We start from the raw sequence: 22,930 nt of genomic DNA, 5'->3' as shown, positions 1-22,930 counted from the left end.
TGGAAAAGAATATGAAAAAGAATATATATATATATATATATATATATATATATATATAACTGAGTCACTTTGCTGTACAGAAGACATTAATACAACATTGTAAAGCAACTATACTTCAATAAAATTAAAAAAAAGAAAACTAAGGCTATTAAGCCCTTGGCTAAGGAAGTGCAGCAGTGGGTGCAGCTGTCAGGACACCATGTTGTCACCTCTAGGACGTGGAGATTGAGAAGCACCCACAAAGCAAGGCTGAGAGCATTGGAAAACACTCAAGGCCATTCCCACATCAAATATACAAGCACCAGACCTCCAGAAGGGCCCCAGGACCAGGATTCAATAATTCTGACTCACAACACCAGAAAGAGATTGGACGTTTTGATGCTGGACCATACACATTAGTAAGAATGTCTCTAATCATGCATTATCACCTGCATCAGAGCAAAAATAGAGACAAACATCTTATTGAAATCCCTGGGACAGGGTTTGCAGCATTGCTGGCAAGTAAGGATTGGTGAGAAAGTAATTTTACGAAACTGCTTGTTACTCATTTAAAATGGGAACTATCGTTTGTCATCCTTTTCCACATTGTCTTTTTAGTGAACATAGTTAATATTTATGGTCTCTACGTTTTCTCTGGCTTTTAAGAATGTCAGTTGCAAATTCTCTCCCCATCAAGTTTTCACTCACTTGCCTTTACTGTGAGGGACAGATTATTGTACAACAAAAGCGAAGCAAAATAAACAGAAGCCATATCTTTAGAAATGTGATAGAGTGACACTTACATAGGAATTATTAGATAGATTAAGCCAGTAGGAGACCTGTGGAATTATTTCTATAAGGATGCCTGTTGCAGGTGAAATGGAGATAACAAACCAAAGGAATTGTCTGAATCAGCTGAGACTCTAACTCACAACAGAATTAAGCACAGAAACACTGACATCGTTGTTTAGGTCTTGGTTCAGGTCAGCGGGTTGGGGATGCGGCCTCTCTTGTCTGGAAGTGCCCTCTTCCTGATGAAGAGGTGATGCTTGGCTCCTGTTTCTGAAGATGAAAAGATAGATGCTTTTAAATGTCATGGATATGGGACCTGTGATGTTCTTCAGGATAGTGTTCTTTTACAGTAAATCACATGGGCTGAAAATGAACTTTATATTTACTAATCTCTGACTCTTTTGTCAAAGGGGCAAAAACGAAGCAAATAAAACTGGGGAAATGTCCTTAGCTATTTTTCCTAACATAGCATTTTCCAGGGATTCACTTCGATTCCCGTGGTATTGTCTTCGAGACGGTCCCTGACGAAGCACTGCATAAACAAGCTCTCAAAGTCGAGCCAAGGATGCCAGTGGAGACACCTGCCTTCATGATTTTAAAGAGGAGTCAAAATAGCGGAACACTACCTTTTAATTAGATTCAAACTCATTTATTTACCAGACATGCTGCTATGAATGCCAACTTTGAGTTATGAAACTTAAATGATGGTATTTTACTAAAACAACGTGCAACAGTTTTGTACTTCTTTGTGGTTTTCAAAGGACGTGTTCACATTTGTTTGACTCTCAAGCTGACACCACCAGGTAGCCAGCATAATTATTGTGATCCTCACGTTACAGAGGAGAAACCAGAGGGTCAAAAGATTGATGAAATTTTCACATTCACACAACAAATAAATGGCATAGCCAAGAATAGAATCCACATCTCTATTCTGGTGTGCTTTCTCTTCTAAAGGGCAAAGGCATGGGGGAAACGTGAATAGAAATTCTAAAGCCAAAGATGGACTGATGCTCATAAATATACTCAGGATAGTTGGGTGGGGTTGTTTTCAGTTAAATTTAAGACAAAGAAAATGAAAGGGATGGACAAGTTGATGGACTGAGCATAAAGATGTTAATAAATGATAGAGAAAATTGTTCCACTTCTCTCTGCATCCAACTTCTCCGTCTAGGACTCAGATCTTCAGACAGGGTGGAAATAAAATGGGCAGGAGGAAATCCAGATCAAGTGAGGAGATGGTAAAGGGAGAGTGGGCAAGTCATCTGGCCCAGGGCACTGAGAGGGCAGGACCAAATATCCTTGAGCCTCTTGGCCTGGTCTACGGGATGTAAGGTGACGTGCTATATGTGGACAGTTTGGGAACCACAAATTTTCAACCACATACACACACAAAAACAAAAGTAGAAGAAAGTCCCAAATATTAGTTGGTGACATTAAAGTGCATCTTACCAAGATTACAAAATTAATCACATAAGTATAGTTTATGTGCTCAATACACACACTACAAACCCCTTGAAGGCAGGGATTATTTTGTCTTCCTGGCAACCACTGCAATGACCTACACATCAGAGACACTTAGTAAAAGTGTGCTGACCAAAACTGAGCACAGAAAATGGAACGAGAATCATTAGGTTCAATAATAGTGATGACTTTTTGGATACCGTCCCCTGGATGGTCAACGGGACTGTGTACCAGGATTTCAGGAAGACCCTGGAGCAAGTACATCATACCGCTATAGACACAACTGGAATGAATGGCTTGGAGACGGCCCTGTTATGCGGATTAGTAACTGCTTGAAAATACACACTCAGAGGGTGAAAACTGATGACTGTAGACATGTGTGAGGTCTCCAGAGATCTGTGTTCGGTCCCAGTTGTTTTTTTTTTGACATTTTATCCTTCACACTGATGAGAAAAAATGTAGATTATTTCTGCTCTAGCTCATGCAGTAAATATGGTTTCAGGTTTACTAGCATTTTTAATAGGAATATATTACCTTGCTTAATTAAACTCCATAACTTTAAAAAATGTGTTCAGTTTCCAATACAACATTGTTAACCATTTTAGGGTCATGTCATAATTAAATTTAACTCTTTTCATTTTTTTTATCGTGGTAAAATATGCATGACATGTCATTTACCATTTTAACCATTTTTAATTGTAGAGTTCTGTGGCATAAAATACACTTGCGTTGTTGTGTGTCCGTCACCGCCATCCATCTCCAGTATATTTTCCATTTTCCCAACCTGAAGCTCCGTCTCCATTAAACAATAAATTCCCATTCCCTCCCTCTACCAAACCCCCGGCAACCACCATAATGCAAGAGATTTAAACAGTCAATGTAATGTACCACTCCTAAATGATGCATAGCATATAGAAAGAGACAATTTAAAGAAACATAGCTGGGCTCAAAAATGTGATAAACCTTCCTATGGAACAGAAATGAAACAGTAGTAATGCAGGAAAGAGTATGTAGCCCATTAGTCTGATGGGTTGTGAGCCTACAGACAGGCCATGCTGACAGAAAGTTTGGTGTCTGTTGAATAATAAAGAAGAAAATTCCTCCCTGAGGACAGAGACCAGAGTCAGACTCAGTACTGGAACTCACTGCCCAGGACAGCACGCACACCGCACATCAGAACCCAAACACGCTGGCTGGTGTGTGTTACCCACAATATCATGGAGACGCAGCTCCAAACCTATGTACGACCTGCTCTCTTCTAGGGACATGTGGGTGACAGATAAAATCAACAAAAAATCTTTGAGGAGAAAGTAAGCATGAAAAAGGAAGGAACAAATATCTCCTACTTAAATGAGGCTCCAAACCAGAATAAAGAAATGTAATACTAAAAAAAAAAAAAAGGAAAAAAATTTAATTTTTAAATGGTTTAATAAAGAGTATATTGTGTCTATGCATATGAAGTTCCAAGAGTTAAGTGAAGGAAGAGCAAACATCAAATATCAAGTGAACAATAAATTGTGAAATAAAGACAGAGAGCACTTCCAAGACCTATTATAACTGAGGATAATCCCAGGGACCGACTTTCTCCCAGAAAACAATTGTCTACTCTGGACCTGGAGGCCCTGGAGATGGAACAGAAACCGGTGGATTCCAGTGGGGAGCCCACCCTCTTGTGTGTCTCCTGCATTCACAGGCAGGATGGCATAAGGTGGCAGAGGTGCGGGGGGAAAACCAGAGTCTGAGTGGCCCAGTGAACCAGAGAGCTGAGTGTGGACAACCATGGCTGACGGAAGAGGGAGGTGGACCGTGGAAGCCTGGAAGGAAAATTGTCAGAAAGGAGATCTGTCATTTCTTCCTGCCCACATCTCTCTCTGACCCCTGACATACGCAGGGAGCAGGAGGAAAATACCGCACAAGAAAGAGAATGCGACCAAGTTAATTCCTGGCTACAACAAAAGAAACTACACTTATCAGAGAAAAATAACATAGTTCCAACTCTCCACAGCTTAACATTCATGATATTTAAGATAAAAACCAAAGTTACCCAACAAAGAATCAGGAACATAAGATGAATTATTTTTTAAAAAGGAAAACAAGACAATCAACAGATATTAGATGAGTGAGATTCAACTAGGCTGATCTTCCCACAGAGAACAATTCTGTACTATGCATGTCATAAAAAAGGATCTCCTGAATGCACTGCCCAAGACTGTCAGCACTTTAACCTTCCTGATGTTTGTAGAATACCACATCTAACAGCAAAATGCACATTTTTCAATGTGCATGGTTAAGTTCAACAGAGTGGGCCATAAAAGAAGTCTAAATAAATTCATAAAGATTGAAATCTTACAGGGTATATTCTCTTTCCACAACAGCCTTAAAAACCAATAACTATAAGATATAGAAAATCCCAACTATCTGGAAGTTAAGCAACATACTTCTAAATAATCCATTGATCAAGACAGAAAACATAAAGGGAATTACACAATATTTTTAACTAAATAATAATGAAATACATCACACAAAGTTTATGTGATACATCTTTTAAAAAAAGCTTAGAAGAAAATTGTGCTTATATTGGAAGATCTAAAATCAATGATCTAAACTTCCATCTTAAGAAGTTGGAAAAAGAAGAGAAATTAAAGTCAAAGTAAGTAGAAATAAAGAAATTTTTAAAAAATAAGAGCATGGATCAATTAATAACAAAAACAAGAGAAGATCATGAAAAATAGCAATAGAGGGAAAAAAGTTCATTCTTTAGGAAAATTTTAAAAGTCCTGAATAAATGGAGGGAGATAACATATTCATGAATTGGAAGACTTAATATGGTTGCAATATCAATTCTTTTCAAATTGACATATAGATTTAATGCAACCCCAATCAAAATTATATTGACAAGTTGAGTTAAAAATTTATATGGAAGAAATTGACAAGTTGAAGAAATTGACAAGTTGATTTAGAAATTTATATGGAAATTCAAAGTACCTAGAATAGCCAAAACAATTTTTTATATTTTTCCCTTTTTATTTATTTCTTAAAAAGAAGTTTTAAGTTCACACTAAAATTGAACAGAAAGTACAGAGTTCCTATACAGCCTCCCCACCACACACATACACAGTCCCCCCACTATCAACATCCCCCACCAGAGGGTACATTTGTTACAATCAGCGAACCTACATTGACACTTCAATTTCACCCGAAGTCCATACTTTAAGTTTCACTCTTGGTGTTGTACTTTCTACAAGTTTAGATAAATGTATGATGATGACTTGTATTCATCCTTATATATAGTATCATACAGAATAGTTTCACTGCCTTGAAAATCCTCTCTGCTCTGCCTATTTATCCCTCCCCACCAACCCCTGATCCTTTTACTGTCTCCATAGTTTTGCCTCTTCCAGAATGTCATAGAGTTGGTATCACAGAGTATGCAGCCTTTTCTAATAGGCTTCTTTCACTTGGTAATATGCACTTAAGATTCCTACTTGTCTGTTCATGAATGATAGCTCATTTCTTTTCAGCACTGAATAATATTCCATTTATTATCCATCTATTGTCTGGATGGACCACAGTTTAATTATTTACCTATTAAAAGACATCTTGGTGGCTTCCAAGTTTGGGCAATTATGAATAAATCTGCTGTAAACATCCATGTGTAGGTTTTTGTGTGGACATATGTTTTCAGCTCCTTTGGGTAAATACCAAGGAGCACAATTGCTGGATCATAGGGTATGAATATGTTTAGTTTTGTAAGAAACTGCCAAGTTTTTTCCAAGGTGGCTCTACTATTCTGTATTGTTGTTAGCAATGAATGAGAGTTCCTGTCACTCCACATCCTCACCAGCATTTTGTGTTGTCAGTGCTCCAGATTTTGGCCAATATAAATAGGTCTATAGTGGTATCTCATTGGTGTTTTAATTTGTAATCCCCTAATGACATATGATTTTGAGCCCTTTTCATATGCTTATTAATTTTTAAAAAGAAGAAAAAAGTGGAGGACTTGTACTATGTAATTTCAAAACTTAAGTACAGAATTCAAGGCAATGTGGAACTGATATATTGACATACATCTGGACCAATGGAACAAAACGTAAAATGTCTGGAAATAGAGCTTTGCTTATATGGCCAAGTGATTCATGACCAAAAAGGATAATCTTTACCCATATTGCTCCTGGTACAACTGGATATTTGTATGAAAATAAATGAACCTCAATCTTTACTTCATACATCACTAAAAATAAACTTAAGTTTATCATAGACTTAAATGTAACAGATAAATTATAAAACTTCCAGAAGAATACACTGGAGAAAATCATTGTGACTTTGTGTTAGGCAGTGATGATTACAGGATACAAAAAGTCAAAACACAGAGCAAAATATTGGTAAAATGAACTTCATCAAAATTACATATTTTGCTCTTTAAAAGAACATTAAGAAAATGAAAAGACAAGCCACAGGGTGGAGAAAAACATTTGAAAAGCATATACCTGACAAAAATTTATATCCAGAACATATATTACCAATAAATATGTTACTACATGTACAACATTGTTAGTTGTCAGGAAAATATATATTAGAACCACAGTGAGATACACAGGCACTAGAGTGGCTAAAATTTAAAAGACTGACAATATCAAATGTTGACAAGGATGTGGAACAAATGGAAATCTCATATCCTGTTTAGAAAGTAAACTGATACAGCAACTCTGGAAAACAGTTTAGCAGTGTTTTATAAGGCTAAACATATATTTACTACATAATTCAACTATTCCATTCCTAGATATTCACCCAAGAGAAAGGAAAACATGTCTGCACCAAATATAAGTGAATGTTCATAGCAGTACTACTATTTATAACAGCCAAAAGTTGGGAACATTCCATGATTCCATCAACGAATGAATGAATAAACAAATTATATCTATACCATAGAATACCACTCAGCAACTAAAAGAAATAAACCATCAATACATGCAACAACATGGATAAATCATTAAAATGTTATAGTAAGTGAAGGAAGTTAAAAGAAAAAGACTATATAATGTAGGATTCCTTCTATCTGAAGTTCTAGAAAAGGCAAAAGCAGAAGAGCTATTGCCCAAGGCTAGGAGCCTAAGGAGGATTAACTGCAAAGATACACGAGGGAGCTTTTGGGGGTAATAGAAATGCTTGGTATCTTGCTTGTGAGGGTGTTTACAAGACTTTACAATCACCAAAAAATCAAAACAAAATGAGAGGTAAACTGGAAAAAAAAGAGTGTAAAAAAAAAACAATGAATATAAAAATTTTTTTTCTTAGAAATAAAAATATAGACTTTAAAATTAAAATTTGATAAACCAAAAACCTGAATGAATTCTAAAATAGATGCAAAAACTGAATTTGTGAGCTGAAACAGAATTTACTCAAAACTCAAACTAGAGAAACAAAGATTTTTTAATGAAAGAACAGTTAAGATATATAAAGAATAAATTTTGAGGCCACAATATATTTTTAAGGAATTTAATAAAAAGAGCAGAAAGGAGATAACAGAAAATAAATATTTCATGGGATAATCACTGAGAATTTTCTGGAAATGTAGAAAGACATGATCCTTCAGGCAATTCACTCTGAGTTCTAACCAGAGCAAACAAAAATAAAATCTCACCCACACACACAGCTGTGAAATGGCAGAACATCAAGAATAAAGAGAGCATCTTCAAGCTAACACATAAAAAAGACATTACCACAAAGCTAGAACATGCTGCCAGCCGACTCCTAATCAGCAATAATGAAGCATTATCTTCAAAGTAACAGGGAAAAGCAATTGTCAACTCTGAACTTTGAACATGCTCATTCTTCTAATGAGAGTGAGAAATAGAGGCATATTTTCAGATACTGAAAGAGTTTACCAACTACAGGTCACTAAAAATACAAATTAAGAATGTTCTCTGTAGCAGGAAAGGAAACTCAGAGGAAAAGACTGGGATAAGGAAACATAAGCATAGAAATAGGTCATTCAATTTAATTAGACATTGACTGTGAAAAATGACTGTTCTATGTTTTAAAATAAAAGTTTTCACAATGAACAGGGGGGGGTGTCTCTCCTGGTCTGGAGGACAAGCACAGAATGATGTTAGACTCTGGAAACATTTATACTGATGCATGTCACAAAAGGCAAAAATAACCCCTGCCCACCACAAATTTCGATATGTGAGAAATCAAATATGGCCAAGCCTATGAATTCTATGAAATTTTGGCTCTCCTCTAGCTTTTTTCCATCTAGATGAGGGGTCTCTGTGTAATCCACCCACCCGAGTCAGAGGTCCTTATTAACGTGATACTTTTCTTTGATGCCTAAATTGTCTCCTACACTAGTTGAAGCCTTTGGATATTAGGTCTAAAACTGGATGGTGGAATTCCTATTCAGTATATAGTGGGAGTTTAGGTATTGATGCTGTATTAGAAATATGAGTGTGACTACCTTTTACCTACACAATCTGCACTCTCCCACCTCTGTGGCAGAATCACTTTTTAAAAATTATTTTTGCCAATTTTGTTGTTGTTGTTGTGTCTTATTGGTTTCCCTGTTTCTTAATTTTTTACTGAATATCACGCATAAAAATGAGGGGCCAGAACATAAATATTTCAGCTCAACTAATTACCACGTAGTGAGCATAATCATGTAACCATCTCCCAGTTCTAGAAATAGATCATCCCCACCCAAGAAACCGCCGTGTGGCTCCTCCATCCTCTCAAAGTTTTGCAAACCCTTACTTCCGTCACTGTAGTTTAAATTTGCCTCTTTTTGTATTTTCCATATGTGCAATCTTATACCATATGTTCCTCTACATCTGGCTTTTTTTCCACTTAAAAATATGTTTGTGAGATTCATCCATATTGCTGTGTGTTTGTTTATTTTTGTTTCTACATAGTACTATATTGTATGAATATCCCATAGACTACCCAGTCTTCTGCTGGAGAATTGCACACATTTTTGGTGAAAGTCAACTGCTCTTCTATAGGGTGTGTAACTAAAAGTAGAATTTCTGGGTCATCTGGTACACATATAATCAGATTTAGGAGATAATGTCAGTTTTCCAAAAGTGGTTTTTGCCAATACTTCCACCCACCAGCAATATCTGAGAGGTCCTCTCACTCTACATTTACACCAAGATTGGTTACGCCCACCATTTTAGAGGTTGTGCAGAGTTATCTAATGTTTTCATCTCATTTCTCTCATGACTAGTAAGGTTGAGTTCTTTTTCATATTTTTAATGGCCATTTGAGTATCTTCTTCTTTGAAATGTCTCAAAGTTTCTTGCCCTTCTATTATGTTGTTTTTCTTTCTTTTTTTTTTTAATTTGAAAGAGTTCTTTATACATTATGGAAACAAGCCCTTTGTCAGTTATATGCACTGTAAATATCTTTTCCCTCTGTGTTGTTTTAAGACCTTTCAATCATTTCTGGTCATTTTTCAAAACTTTTAAATTGAAAATAATATCAGATTTACAGAAAAGGTGCAATGATCCAAAGAATTCTCTTATGCCCTTTACCAATTACATAAATGTTGATATATAACTATTTTTTCTTTCATTTTTTTCTCTTTTCCAAATCATTTGAGAGTAAATATTTATTTTATCCCTAAATACTTCATGTGTATTTCCTAAAAATCAAAGGCATTCTCTTATGTAACCATAGTACAATTATGAAGATCAGAAAGTTTACATGAATTCTTTTTTTTTTTAACATCTTTATTGGAGTATAACTGTTTTACAATGGTGTGTTAGTTTCTGCTTTACAACAAAGTTTACATGAATTCTGTACTGTTATCTACACATCTTATTCAAATGTCACCAGTTGTTGTAATAATGTTCTTTATAGCAAGAGAAAATACGTTTCTGGTCCTAGTTCGGATCCAGGATCATCATGCCTTATATTTAATTACCATGTCTTTAGTCTCCTTTAATCTTAATTCCTCATGCTTTATATTTCATGACATTAAAAAGTTTTTAAGCAATTAAAACTGGATTTTTTGATAGACTGTCCCTTGAGTGGATATAACTGATGTTCCTTTATAATTTGATTCAAATCACCCATTTGGGGCAGTAGTAACACAGAAGTGATAGTGTATTATTTTCATGGCATCATATCACGAGGCACATGATAAATTGTCCCCAAACTAGTGATGTTAACTTTGATCACACTGACTAAGGAGTGTACTGACAGTTTTCTCTACTGTAAAGTTGCAGTTTTTCTTTGTAATTAATAACTATTTGATGGGGAGATAGTTTGAAACTATGTAAATATCCTGTTCTCAAAAAGCTTTTACTCACTAGTTTTAGCCACTGATGATTCTTGGCTAAATCAATTTTACTACAACTGTTGCCCAATGACAGTTTTCAAAAGAATAACAGAATTATTCCTTTGAAATGGAATTGTTTCTTCTACTCCATTTCAAAGGAATAATTCTGCTGTCACTACCCTATTACAGTTTCTAGTTTTTGCTTTCCATGTTTCTTTACGCAAAATAAGTTGCTTTATGTATATCTCTTATTTGCCTTCATTTTTACAGAGCAGGAAACATACTATAGCTATTCTTTCTCCCTTTGCTTTTTAAATTTAACAAACTATCTAGGAACTTACTCCAAATCATTCACAGACCTCTTCTGCATTCTTTTTTTTAATGGCTGCATATTACTCCATTGTGTAAATGGCCACAGATTACTCAACAGCTCTCCTATGTATGTGGTTTCATATATTTTGCCATTGCAAACAATGCTTCATAAACAACCTTGCGCAAGTTTATTTTTTGCATTGTTGGAGATGTATCTTCCAGGTAAATTCTTACAGTTGGGATTGCTGGTTTAAAAGAGAAGCGTCATATAGTTTTTTTAGATATTGCTAGAGTTCCCTCCAGAATAATTGCACCAATTACATCCCCACTAGCAACGTATGAAAGTACCCCACAGCTTCATGCACAGAAAGTGTTGTCCTCAATTTTAACTCCTGTCAACCTGATAAGTGAGAAATGATATATCCATGTTGTTTTACTCTACAGTTCTCTTATTCTGAGTAAGATGGTACATGGTCCATATATTTGGTAGAACTCGGATGAAAAACATCTGAAAAAGCCTGCTGCTTTTTTATTGGGTAGTTCCTTTAAACCTGATGTGTGAATCTTTCTATTTCCAATGGGTATAATTTTGATAAACTAGTTTTTTCCTAGAGAATTATCAATATCATCCAGGTTTCAAACTTTCTTTTCATGGAGATCTGTAAATATTTTGAACTTTAAAAATTTCTCCTTTTTCAATGTTATTTTTCCCTCCTGAAATTTCATATTTTATACATTTATCCTCTCTCCCTCTTTCCTTGATTAAGCTAGCTAATGCTTTGTCTATTTGTTCATTTTTTACATAAAGATTTTGATGTTTTAATTGAATTTACTGTTTTTCTATTTTCTGCCTCATTAATTTATGCTTTTATCTTTATTTTTCCCTTCGTTTGTCCCCTCATTTAGTTGACTTTATTATTGTTTTTCTATCTTTTGGAGTTGAAAGTTTAGTCCATTTTCATTCTTTCTTTTTTATTCATGTGTTTAAGGAATTTTCCTTGGATAACTGTCTTAAATGTATCCTATAGATTCTAATACATAGTGTTTCCATTATCATTAACTTTTAGAAATTATGTAGTTTCTGTTTGTATTTCTTCTTTTGGCCAATAATTGTTTAACAGGAGTTTTTATTTTTTAAATTTCCAGGTGAATGGGAGAAGGGTCTTTATTTTGGAATATATTTCTAATTTTATTACCTTGTGATCAGAGAGTGTTGTCATAATTCTACTTTATAGAAATCTATGATGTTTTCTTTCTAATATATTAATATGATAAATTTTGGTCAATATTGCATGTGTGGTTAATAAAAGATGTATTCTATAATATAAGGTTGTAAATGATGACATGTAAACCATAAGATCCACCTGACTGATTGTGTTATTCAGATCTTCTATTTTCTTACTTATTGTTTCTACTTGGGTCTGCCTTTTATTAAGAATGGGTATTAAATTTTGCCATTATTAAGGTGTTTCTATGTCTCCTTGCATTTCATGCAGTTTCTATTTTATAAAGGTGTTTGCTATGTTACTTGGTGCATAGAGTTTATAACTGCTATGTCTTCCTTGTGAGTGGTGGTGTCCTTTCTAGTCAAGTGTCTTTAGTACTAAAAAGTGTCCTTCCTAGTCAAGTTTAATGCTTTTTGACTTGAATTATACTTTGCTGATACCATGATTGCAACTTCTGCACATTTTTAAAATTGTGGTATAGTTGATTCACAATATTATATTAGTTTCAGATGTACAACTTAGTGATTCAAAATCTTTATAGTTTATACTTATTTAAAGTTACTATAAAATATTGACTATATTCCCTGTGCTGTACAATAGCAATCTCTGTACTCTTTTTTTTGTTTTTCCTGGTAGAAAAATCCCTTTATTTTTCTTGAAGAACTTTTGGTCCTTGAAATTTGGTCCACTCCAAAATGTCCATGAGTATATTTGATCCATGCCAAATGGCTTTGGACAGGACCAAATATCAAGGATCTTTTGGCATGGACCAAATGTCTCCATAGATGTTTGGACAAGACCAAATACGACCAAATATCAAAGACGTTTTGGCATGGACCAAATGTCTTATGGATGTTTTGGACAGGACCAAATGTCTGCTAACCCTTTATTTTTAGCCTTTCTGACTCACTAACTATTTTGGTGGTAAGGGAGGGGTTCTTGTGGACCAGAATTGTATCTTGTTTTGTGAGCCATGTTTAAAATATTTTTTAATGAGTCAATTAAACCCACTCACATTTATTAATATGACAATTATGTTTGGTCACAACTCTGTCAAATTATTTTTGTTATAATTACACTGTGTTTTATATTTGCTGTTCCTTTACATGATATATTTTTCTTCATAGCTTTACTTTTAAATGGTTTTATTTAAGGAGATTTGTACTTTTGTGCTTAAACTTTTATTAACCACTTGATTCAGCTTTTAACCATCCCATTTGACTCCCATCAATTTAATAATTAATGAGTCGGTTGTACTTTCCTCTTTCACTCCCCCTTCTTCAGTGCCTTTAATTCAGGCTTAGGTCTACAGTTAAAAATGTATTAAATGCTCTCACCTGACAGTTTGCTAAAGTCTCTCTTGGTTGTTACCTTCTGGTTCGATGAAGCTTATCTTTTCATAGATTGGTCAAGAAGGCCTCATGGGTATAGTATTCCCTGATTCCTGCATGCAAAAAGCTTTTTCTACAACTTTTCTACTTGAGAAATAACTTGGTTTAATATAAAATACTTGGTTTGCATTTTCCTTCCTTGATTTCTTAAAAATGCTGATCCATTATTGCTTTGCTTTAATTTTTTTTTTTTTTTTGAGCAGCATGATACCACTGCAATTTTGTTGTCTTTGAAGTTATTTAATCTTCTTGCCTGCAGGCCTTGGGATTTTTAATTTTTTTTTAAGTCTAATAATTTTATTAGAGTATGTCTCAGAGTTGACGGTTTTGGATCAACTTTCACAACTACCTGTTGGGTCTTTTCAGTATGTAGATCCAGCTCTAATTTCGAGAAACTTTTATTGGATTATAGTTTAACTATTAATCCTTTTCCATTGTTTTGGGATTCAAATTGTGTATAAGCTGCATCTTCTTTGCTGTCTGCCATTTCAGTGACTTTCTATCTGACCTTTTTTTCTATTTTATCTCATTTTCATTATCTTTGTTTTTGTCCTGCTTTTCTTCTTTGTCCTTATTTAGTTTTTGCTTGAATCTCTTCTTCCTTGGGAACTTTAATTGCATCTTCATCTCTGATATGTTGTGTGTCATATTTTTCTTTTATTCTTTTTCTGAAACTCTCATTTCATTTCTTCCAATTTTCTGTCCATTTGTGTTCTTAGCACTTAAATTTTTGATTCGAGGTGGATTTTTTTCACACCCCAAATACTTCTTTAGGGATATTTAATTCAGTTTGGAGTGTTAAAATATACTTTCTTCTTCTTCAGGGTTAATGTAGGCAGAAGAGTGTATTTTCATCAGCTTAAGTATTTAATTTTCCTGCTCCATTTTCTTCTTAGAGTGACATTGTAGAGATGAAGACTCTTACATCTCTGCACTCAACGAACAGGGCTGGTGGTTTGGGGTGCTTGGAATATTCTTAGTTCAAGACGTTTTCTTTTCTTGGTGTATCAATGTGTGATTTCTTTTCTGGGTGACTGTTCTTAGGAAGCAATGATGGGAGTGGTTACATGACCCTGGAGTATTTTTTGGTTTTGCTTTTTGTTTGTTTTGTCCTGTAGGATCCAAACTTTCTGCTTATTGCTTATTCTGTCCTTCAAAACTCAGCTTCCAGAGTTTTCCAGAGTTTTTAGTCTCTCATCACTAGAAGTGTTGCCTTTCCAAGATGTCTCTTTAGGTCTCCCAGGCCCCTCTGGTCCCTTCCCTGAGCACACTGCTCTGAAATACCAGTACTCCTTTTCAGGTTTGGGATTTTTGTTGTTTGTTTTTTTGTTTTTTTTACCCATTGTTGACTCTTTGGAGATGGCTTTAGGTCAGGCATGGTTTCCCTCTTCTTGCCTCTGTGCAGCCTTTTGAGACCCTTGTTCTCTGCAAAGTCTTGGGATGAAAGCTCAAGAAAATAGCTCCACTGGAAATCAGTGCTTCTGTATTTGTAGTATTTTCTGTTGATAAAAGTGTAGAAGGTGTGGAAGTTATGTGGTTTTGGTTCCTGTTGATCTGTATTGTTTAGGGAGGATTGTGGAGAGATTACAATTTAGGCAGGTGTTCCGGCTGTGTAATGGTCACATCCCTTCCCTGCATGCTCTAGACAAGAGACGGGGTCTTTATCCCATTTTCTGTGATTTCCTGAAATAACAGGACCTACATTCTGAGGCCACCAGTGCACCAGTGGCTGTTCTTCAGACCAGACAAGGAATAAACCCAATTTTTTAGGGACCTAGAGGCTGTCTGAACTCTACCACCACCTTTATTTCTCCTCTATTGTTAGAGATACGTGTCCTCGGAAAGATGAGAGGAGGTCAGGTAACATCCTTACTTTTATTTCACCTATCCCTGAGATTCTGTGTTCTTTGTAAAAGCCATCACCCTCAGAAGTTCTACCTTTGGACGAATAAGTCAGTTTTTAACTAAACCAACACAACCGCTGACCCTTCCTAGTTAAGAAAATGTCTTATTTCAATAACTGAAGCAAGCATTCCCTTGACTTTCAAAATGATAAGACTTTTGCCACCATGGGCTCCAGAATATAAGCAGGTGGTCCCCGAGGCTTTGCATACTCTATTCTTGCCTAATATCACACACTAAATCCATTCTTTCTTTAGAGAGAAATGTTGAGATTGGATGATTTTATGCAAATATTTTTATAATTTGGCAAAAGATTCACTCAGGTTCCTTCAACTCTACTCATCTTTATCTGCAGTTTGCAGTGTCAATATTCTGTGTTTGTAACTTTGGATCAACAGGCAGAATATTCTTTTTGAAAGTTAGAATTCATATAACCAAATCCTTAGAGGGGGAAAAAATTGCTTAAAGTAAATTGTGTTCTATCGTGTCTCTTGTACTTTTGCTTTCACATCTGGGCCATTACAGACGCATTTGATATACTTTTTTTTTTTTTTTTTTTGGCCATGCCCCGAGGTATGTGGGATCTTAATTACCCGACCAGGGATCAAACCCATGTCCCCTGCATTGGAAGCTCAGAGTCTTAACCACTGGACTGTCAGGGAAGTCCTTATATATTTTAAAAGCCAGTGCTGGTGGATAGAATTCATGGGATGGTGAATATTCATCCTGGCACCACCTCTACATGGCCCGGCACATTGATTTGATTTTCTGTGTCTTTTCTTATGATCTCTGTCTGTTTGTTTTTCTGTCTCTTTCTCTCTGTCTCAGTGTGTATATATCTCTCTCTCTTTCTTTGTCTGTCTATCTCTCTCATTTTCTTACCCTCTGTGTATTTTAATATGTACCATTTTAACATCAGCTAAATGATATGATAAAATTGTGTAAAGTAGAGGATTTTTACAAGGATCGTAAAGTATTTTCAGACATTAGCTGGTGATTCTTAACTTCCCGATAAGCTTTCTCCATAATAAAAACAAAAATGCAAAGAGATGGGAGAAATACCTAGAACTTGACAAGTCACCTCATATCAAATTAAATGTGAATTCAAGTTCAGGGTACATATGGCAGAAATCTTATTTTCTTAATCTAGTCGATTTGATGCTCAAAAAAGTATAAAGATGAAACTGTATTCTACATTAAATAAATTGTCTTTATCGTAAAATAATTAATAGAATTACAAAGGAAATGCAGATGTTCAAAATAAATGTTTAGCAATATTAGTGATTAAAAAGTCATTTAAAAAGTAATAAACTTTAGGGGCTTCCCTCGTGGCGCAGTGGTTGCGCGTCCGCCTGCCGATGCAGGGGAACCGGGTTCGCGCCCCGGTCCGGGAAGATCCCACATGCCACGGAGCGGCTGGGCCCGTGAGCCATGGCCTCTGAGCCTGTGCGTCCAGAGCCTGTGCTCCGCAACGGGAGAGGCCACAGCAGAGGGAGGCCCACATACCACACAAAAAAAAAAAAAAAAAAAAAAAAAGTAATAAACTTTGAATATAAGAAACATATTCAATCTCCTGTGATAAACCATAATGGAAAAGAATATGAAAAAGGATATATATATGTATAACTGAGTCACTTTGCTGTACAGCAGAAATTAACACAACATTGTAAATCAACTCTACTTCAATAAAATTATTTTTAAAGTAATAAGCTATTACTTGCTTAACACACTGACAAAATGCTAATACTGTGGTCAACAGGTGGAAAAACAGACCCCTCACAAGTGGGTGGTGGGAGAGCTGATGGCCCAGGCCACTCTTGTGGACGGTTGACAATGCACAGCAAACAGCTGTGCCATGTTTCAGGTAGCTGCACCAAGTAATTCCATTCTAGGCTTTCATCTTAAAGAAATAATCATGAACGTGAACAAAGACTTAGCGAACAGCACGTTCATTACACATTGCTCCTGAGAGCAATAAGCAAGTAAGTAAGCAAGTAGTAAAAACAATCCAAAACCCCCTGCCTCCAAAAAGGGAAAATAATTCAATATCCATGCACACTGTGCTTGTAGGTTGTGGGGGGGGTGGTTTGGGCACATTGCCAGCTGAGTTCCTCCAAGGACCTGGGTGGTACTTTTCTGTCCCTGCATCAGCACCACAGCTTAGAGATGCCCACCTGCCAACTTGCCAACAAGTCTACCCCTCACGTCCCCACAATTCACGCCCACCATTTCAGGGGAGGCGACCTCTGTCCCAGTCCTGGGAAAGTGAACCCATGGGAACTGCCCTTCCGCCTGCTCCATCCCCTTCACTCATACCCCACCGTGGACCTATGCTAAACTCAGCTGTGTTGCATGAAATTGCCAATATTCAACTGTTTTTTATCCAGAAAAACAGCAACTTCGTAAAGTTGAACCTGACAGAAAATTTTCCGTTATTCCTGCCCCAATTCCCATCAGACACTCCGTGTTGGGTTGTCAGTCAATCTGATTGACACTAACATTTGTCCTTTGCTGTGAGACTCCTCAGCATACAGCACAGCACAGAAAAAAGTGCTGAACCAAGACCAGATCAGGGAGTCACAGGAAGCAGGTGCAAGAACGGCCAGGAGTGTAGACAGAGGGCTGAAAGCAAGGGTGCTGTGCCCACATAGGACAGAAGGATGTGCTGCCTGGGAGATGAGTCTGTGCTGGACCACAGGTGAGGAGTGGTCAGGTGAGGAATGACAGAGGAATTAAGATGCTGGGATGAGGAATTTAGATGTGACAGATTTTTCAACACAGAGGAGAAATAAGGGGGAGGGTGTTTCATTACATTTTAGTGCAAAGTTAATGAGACCAGAACAGACTCCAGTTAAGAGAACATGACCAAATTGGGGTATAACGGTTTGAGGGTCTGTGTGAGGCTGGAGAGTGTGGGATTGGAGAAAGGTCGAATGAGTGATAAATCTCAGGAAAATCCACAGGAATTGTTGACTACTTGAAAATTACGGTGGAGGAACCAGGAAGAGAAAAACTAATCCAAGAAAGTGGAATTCTGGTGGAGCCACTGATATAAATGGGAAGTTTGGGGTGAGAATATTATTTTACAGGAGCTGATAAGCATTCTTGCTAAACCAGATGTGATGTCTGTATGTCAACTTGGCTACGTGCCAAGTTATTCCATCAAGCCTTCATCTAGGCATCTCAGTGAAGGTATTTAGTAAATGTGATTAGTATCTATAATCAGCTGACTCTGTCTAAAGATTATCCTAGATAACCTGGGGGGAGAAGGGGGCTTATTTAATCAGTTGAAAGGCTTTAAGTGAAGAACTAAAGTTTCCTTATAGAAGAAGAAGAAATCCCACCTGTGGACTTTCCAGTCTGCCTTTCCTGAAGGTCCATCATACAAACTTCAGACCTGCCTAGCCAGTGCCAGCCCTCAAGTAAGACTTCCAATACACCTATGTATCTATATCTTTCTCTCTGTATCTATCTATCTACCATCTATATCTGTATCTCTCTATCATCTATATCTGTCTCTCTCTATCATCTATATCTGTCTCTCTATGTCTATCTATCTCTGTTTCTCTATATCTATCTCTCAACCTATAATCTATCTGTAACCATCTATCTATGTGTCAATCTATCTATCTAGCTAGCTAGCTATCCTAGTTCTCTCTCTCTGATGGGACGCTGACTGACACACCAGGTTCAATTATTTGGGACAAATTCAGGTCCTTTTCCCTTTCACAGAGAAAACACCACGTTGCTCCCCCTCCTGGCTTCCCTGGTGGTTCTCTGTGCGACTGTCCATGGAGCCCCTTCCTATGCCCAAGGCTTCTGACAATCCCCACAGCCGTGAGCTCCTGGTGGAGTTCCCTCCATTCCAATCCATGAAAATCACAGTGATGAGATTGCTCTCGACCTTCATTTGTCACTCTGATCTAAGGAAACTCGTGATCAGCTTCACAGTGTGTGCTACTGAGGAGGGTTCTGTTCATTTTAGGCAAAGGCTGAATGACACTGCGTTTTGTCTCCATCCCCCATTAGAACACGGGAAGATGGGAAGAGTAACATTTTAATGGCTTGGAAACCATTCCCAACAGAACGATCTGAGAGAAAATTTTTCGAGCGTTACATCACTAAATGACCAAACAAAGACACAGTGTCTGGCTGCTGCCCACATGACTCCACCGTGAGCCGTACTTTCATACCCATGTGGCAGCATCAGACACACCCTCTTTTCTAAGTGGTAGATGGAATATTAGCACAGAAATGAAAACCTCAATCTCAGAGCTAGGAAGCCAGCAAAGAAGCTTAAAAATGGAGTAAACCCTATTTCTGTGGTTTGTTCTTAATTATAATAATAATAGCTGAAACAGTTTGGGCGTTATGCACATAACACACATTACCTCATATGACCCTCCTAAGAGCCCAGCGGGACGAGTCTTATTATTATATGTCCTGGTTTTACACAGGGGGACACTGGAGGCTGAAAGAGACTTTGAGCAGCTATGGAAGGGAGATGTGGGGACGTGTCCCAGGTGCATGTCACTCTAAATTCCCTTCTCTCAGCTTTCGATCCTGATTAAGCAAAACTGCGTTAATTAAAGGCTGAAGTACAGAAAGTAGCCCATCAGCCAAGTACTGTCACAGTTCTCCACAAATGATATGTATATCTGGGATTTTAAAAGTATAACCTTAAAGTTTTTAAAAAGCCCTTTTAGGTAAAGAGAAGTGATTTGAATGAAACATAATTTGGTTGTCTTTAAGGGTATTTACAAGGGTTTTGTTTCTTTAATGGGTTACGTATTCTGCAGAGCTGTCTCTGGCTGACGGGACTTAGCAATGAAGTCCCCATTTCCACTGAAGGAACCAGAGCTGACTGAGAGAAAGCTCATCTTTGGAGCCAAATGTGAGATTTGTTCTCCTGTCTTCTCCTTGGCTACCTTGTGAATAAGCCCTGTCTTTTCTGTAAACCTCGGATATCTCAGCATTTTGGCTTGCTGCGTTTCTGACAAAGGGAACCTAGCTCAGATAAATCACCCAGCAAAGAAAAATCCAAGATAGCAGTCAGATTGTTATCACAGTTGTCTACGTTATGTGGCTGACAGGGTCTTGGTGCCCCAGCCGGGTGTCATGTCTGAGCCTCTGAGGTGGGAGAGCTGAGTTCAGGACATTGGACCACCAGAGAGCCCATGGCCCCACGTAATATCAATCAGTGAGAGCTCTCCCAGAGGTCTCCATCTCAACGCTAAGATCCAGCTTCACTCAATGACCAGCAAGCTCCAGTGCTGGACACCTCAGGCTAAACAACTAGCAAGACAGGAACACAACCCCACCCATTAGCAGAGAGGCTGCCTAAAATCGTACTAAGTTCACACACAACCCCAAACACACCACCAGATGCAGTCCTCCCCACCAGAAACACAAGATCCAGTCTCATCCACCAGAACACAGGCAGCAGTCCTCTCCACCAGGAAACCTACACAACCCACTGAACCAACCTCACCCACTGGGGGCAGACACCAAAAACAATGGGAACTATGTACCTGCAGCCTGCAAAAAGAAGACCCCAAACACAGTAAGTTAAGCAAAATCAGAAGACAGAGAAATATGCAGCAGATGAAGGACCAAAGTAAAAACCCACCAGACCAAATAAATGAAGAGGAAGTAGGCAGTCTACCTGAAAAAGAATTCAGAGTAATGATAGTAAAGATGATCCAAAATCTTGGACATAAAATAGAGAAAACACAAGAAATGTTTAACAAGGACCTAGAAGAACTAAAGACCAAACAAACATTGATGAACAACACAATAAATGAAATTAAAAATTATCTAGAAGGAGTCAATAGCAGAATAACTGAGGCAGGAAAACGGATAAGTGACTTGGAAGATAAAAGAGTGGAAATAACTACCACAGAGCAGAATAAAGATAAAAGAATGAAAAGAATTGAGGACAGTCGCAGAGACTTCCGGGACAACATTAAACGCACCAACATTTGAATTATAGGGGTCCCAGAAGAAGAAGAGAAAAAAAAAAGGGGGGACTGCGAAAATATTTGAAGAGATTATAGTTGAAAACTTCCCTAATGTGGAAAAGGAAATAGTCAAGTCCAGGAAGCACAGAGAGTCCCATGCAGAATAAATCCAAGGAGAAAAATGCCAAGAAACATATTAATCAAACTACCAAAAATTAAATACAAAGAAAAGATATTAAAAGCAGCAAGGGAAAAGCAACAAATAACATACAAGGGAATCCGCAGAAGGTTATCAGCTGATTTTTCATCAGAAACTCTGCAAGACAGAAGGGAGCGGCAGGACATATTTAAAATGATGAAAGGGGAAAACCTACAACCAAGATTACTCTACCCAGCAAGGATCTCATTCAGATTTGACAGAAAAATTAAAAGCTTTACAGACAAGCCAAAGCTAAGAGAATTCAGCACCACCAAACCAGCTTTACAACAAATGCTAGAGGAACTTCTCTAGGCAGGAAACCCAAGGGAAGGAAAAGACCTACAATAACAAACCCCAAACAATTAAGAAAATGATAATAAGAACATATATATCAATAATTACCTTAAATGTAAATGGATTAAATGCTCCAACTAAAAGACATAGACTGGCTGAATGGACACAAAAACAAGACCTATATATATGCTGTCTACAAGAGACCCACTTCTGACCTAGGGACACATACAGACGGAAAGTGAGGGGATGGAAAGAGATATTCCATGCAAATGTAAATCAAAAGAAAGCTGGAGCAGCAATTCTCATACCAGACAAAATAGACTAAAATAATGACTATTACAAGAGACAAAGAAGGACACTACATAATGATCAAGGGATCAATCCAAGAAGAAGATATAACAATCGTAAATATTTAGGAACCCAACATAGGAGCACCTCAATACATAAGGCAAATGCTAACAGCCATAAAAGGGGAAATTGACAGTAACACAATCACAGTAGGGGACTTTAACAGCCCACTTTCACCAATGGACAGATCAACCAATATGAAAATAAATAAGAAAACACAAGCTTTAAATGATACATTAAACAAGATGGACTTAACTGATATTTTAGGACATTCCATCCAAAAACAATAGAATACACTTTCTTCTCAAGTGCTCATGGAACATTCTCCAGGATAGACCAAATCTTGGGTCACAAATTAAGCCTTGGTAAATTTAAGAAAATTGAAATTGTATCAAGTATCATTTCTGACCACAATACTATGAGACTAGATATCAATTACAGGAAAAAATCTGTAAAAAATACAAACACATGGAGGCTGAACAATAATACACTATTAAATAACCAAGAGATCACTCAAGAAATCAAAGAGGAAATTAAAAACATCTAGAAACAAATGACAATGAAATCACGATGACCCAAAACGGATGGGATTCAGCAAAAGCAGTTCTAAGAGGGAAGTTTATAGCAATACAATCCTGCCTCAAGAAACAAGAAACATCTCAAATGAACAACCTAATCTTACACTTAAAGCAATTAGAGAAAGAAGAACAAAAAAAACCCCCAAAGTTAGCAGAAGGAAAGAAATCATAAATATCAGATCAGAAATAAATGAAAAAGAAATGAAGGAA

General features: G+C 37.0%; 1 long non-coding RNA gene across 1 annotated transcript in view; it reads right to left on the bottom strand.

The window, feature by feature from the left end:
• Window positions 1-957: 957 nt before the first annotated feature.
• LOC114486362 (uncharacterized) overlaps window positions 958-22,930 on the bottom strand; it is a 66,359-nt gene continuing 44,386 nt past the window's right edge. The window contains exon 4 of the long non-coding RNA XR_003680010.2: window positions 958-1,041. This is a non-coding gene — a long non-coding RNA (uncharacterized lncRNA). The remainder of the gene's footprint in view (window positions 1,042-22,930) is intronic.

Source organism: Physeter macrocephalus, chromosome 5, assembly GCF_002837175.3.
Source record: "Physeter macrocephalus isolate SW-GA chromosome 5, ASM283717v5, whole genome shotgun sequence".
NCBI classification, from domain to species: Eukaryota; Metazoa; Chordata; class Mammalia; order Artiodactyla; family Physeteridae; genus Physeter; species Physeter macrocephalus.
Note: the sequence above shows the minus strand (reverse complement) of the source record. Positions and strands in the feature narration are given on the sequence as shown.